The sequence below is a fragment of the Delphinapterus leucas genome, chromosome X (genome assembly GCF_059928025.1).
Source record: "Delphinapterus leucas isolate spDelLeu-1000000601 "Yukka" chromosome X, BTC_Dleu_Yukka2, whole genome shotgun sequence".
Lineage (NCBI taxonomy): Eukaryota > Metazoa > Chordata > Mammalia > Artiodactyla > Monodontidae > Delphinapterus > Delphinapterus leucas.
In genome coordinates, this window is record NC_143150.1 from 63,373,963 (window position 1) to 63,376,988 (window position 3,026).

Below are 3,026 nucleotides of genomic sequence, written 5' to 3' on the forward strand. Positions count from 1 at the left end.
TTGTAGTTTTTTAAGGAACCTCCATATTGTTCTCCATAGTGGCTGTACCAATTCACATTCCCACCAGCAGTGCAAGACTGTTCCCTTTTCTCCACACCCTCTCCAGCATTTAATGTTTCTAGATTTTTTGATGATGACCATTCTGACTGGTGTGAGAAGATATCTCATTGTAGTTTTGATTTGCATTTCTCTGATGATTAATGATGTTGAGCATTCTTTCAGGTGTTTGTTGGCAGTCTGTATATCTTCTTTGGAGAAATGTCTATTTAGGTCTTCTGCCCATTTTTGGATTGGGTTGTTTTATTGTTATTGAGCAGCATGAGCTGCTTATAAATTTTGGAGATTAATCCTTTGACAGTTGCTTCATTGGCAAATATTTTCTCCCATTCCGAGGGTTGTCTTTTGGTCTTATTTATGGTTTCCTTTGCTGTGCAAAAGCTTTGAAGTTTCATTAGATCCCCTTTGTTTATTTATGTTTTTATTTCCATTTCTCTAGGATGTGGGTCAAAAAGGATCTTGCTGTGGCTTATGTCATAGAGTGTTCTGCCTATGTTTTCCTCTAAGAGTTTGATAGCTTCTGGCCTTACATTTAGGTCTTTAATCCATTTTGAGCTTATTTTTGTGTATGGTGTTAGGGTGTGATCTAATCTCATACTTTTACATGTACCTGTCCAGTTTTCCCAGCACCACTTATTGAAGAGGCTGTCCTTTCTCCACTGTACATTCCTGCCTCCTTTATCAAAGATAAGGTGACCATATGTGTGTGGGTTTACCTCTGGGCTTTCTCTCCTGTTCCATTGATCTATCTTTCTGTTTTTGTGCCAGTACCATACTGTCTTGATTACTGTAGCTTTGTTGTATAGTCTGAAGTCAAGGAGCCTGATTACCCAGCTCTGTTTTTCGTTCTCAATATTGCTTTGGCTATTTGGGGTCGTTTGTGTTTCCATACAAATTGTGAAATTTTTTGTTCTAGTTCTGTGAAAAATGCCAGTGGTAGTTTGATAGGGATTGCATTGAATGTGTAGATTGCTTTGGGTAGTAGAGTCATTTTTACAATGTTGATTCTTCCAATCCAAGAACATGGTATATCTCTCCGTCTATTTGTATCATCTTTAATTTCTTTCATCAGTGTCTTATAAATTTCTGCAAACAGGTCTTTTGTCTCCTTAGGTAGGTTTATTCCTAGACATTTTATTCTTTTTGTTGCAATGGTAAATGGGAGTGTTTTCTTGATTTCACTTTCAGATTTTTCATCATTAGTGTATAGGAATGCCAGAGATTTCTGTGCAGACCTATATCACTGATGAACATAGATGCAAAAATCTTCAACAGAATACTATCAAACAGAATCCAACAACACATTAAAAGGATCATACACCATGTTCAAGTGGGGTTTATTCCAGGAATGCAAGGATTCTTCAATATATGCAAATCAATCAACGTGATACACCATATTAACAAATTATAGGAGAAAAACCATATGATCATCTCAATAGATGCAGAGAAATCTTTCGACAACGTTCAACACCCGTTTATGATAAAAGCCCTGCAGAAAGTAGGCATAGAGGGAACTTTCCTCAACATAATAAAGGTCATATATGACAAGCCCCCAGCCAACATCTTCCTCAATGGTGAAAAACTGAAAGCATTTCCACTAAGATCAGGAACAAGACAAGGTTGCCCACTCTCACCACTCTTATTCAACATAGTTTTGGAAGTTTTAGCCACAGCAATCAGAGAAATAAAGGAAATAAAAGGAATCCAAGTCAGAAAAGAAGTAAATCTGTCACTCTTTGCAGATAACATAATACTATACATAGAGAATCCTAAAGATGCTACCAGAAAACTACTAGGGCTAATGAATGAATTTGGTAAAGTAGCAGGATACAAAATTAATGCAAATAATTGTCTTTTAAAGAAATTATGCAGGTACACCTGTCTATCTACATGGAAAATAATTAATATGGACCTCTATCTCAAACCATATACAGGTACAGAAATTAACTGAAAATGGACTAAAGACATAAGTGTAAGAGCAGAAACTATAAACCTCTCAGAAATAAGCATAGAGTTAGATCTTTGTGTCTTTTGATTAGGTAGTAGTTTCTTGCACCAAAACACAAGCAACCAAACATAAAAAATAATTGGATTTCATCAAAATTAAAAATATTTGCGCCTTAAAGAAGACTATCAAGAAAGTGAAGAACCAGCATACAGAATGGGATAGAATATTTGTAAATCTTGTGTCTGGTAAGCGTGGAGTATCTAGAATATATAAGGAACTCATAACTCAAAAACAAAGAGTCAAACAATCCAATTAATAAATGGGCAAGGTCTTGAATAGACATGTTTCCAGAGAAGAAAAACAAATGGCCAACACACGGGTAAAGTTGTTCAACATCATTAGTCATTTGGGAAATGCAATTGAAAAACACAATAAGATACCACCCCACACCCATTAGGATGGCTATTATCAAAACAAAAAAAATCAAACGAACAGATATTAACAAGTGTTGGAGAGGATGCGGAAAAATTGGGACTCTGTGCACTGCTGGTAGAAATGCAAAATTGTGTAGCCGTGTTGGAAAACAGTTGATCAATCCCTCAAAAATAACATAGAGTTATCATATGACCCCAAACATATACTCCTAGATATATATACGTGTACTCACATGTTCATTGTAGCCCTAATCATAATAGCCTAAGGTGAACACAGCCCAAATGTACATTAACAGATGAGTAGTTAAATTGGTTTGTACAAACAATAGAATGTTATTCAGTCATAAAAGATTAAAGTACTGATACGTGCTATATCATGAATAAATCTCCAAAACATTATGCTAAGTGAAAGAAGCCAGACACAAAATGTCACATATTGTACGATTCCATTTATATGAAATGTCAAGAATAGATAAATCTATAAAGACAGAATGCAGATTGTTGGTTGCCTGGTGCTTGGGGGAGTTGGAATGGGAATAAACTGCTTAATGAACAAGGAGGTTTAATTTCGTAAAATAAACAAATAA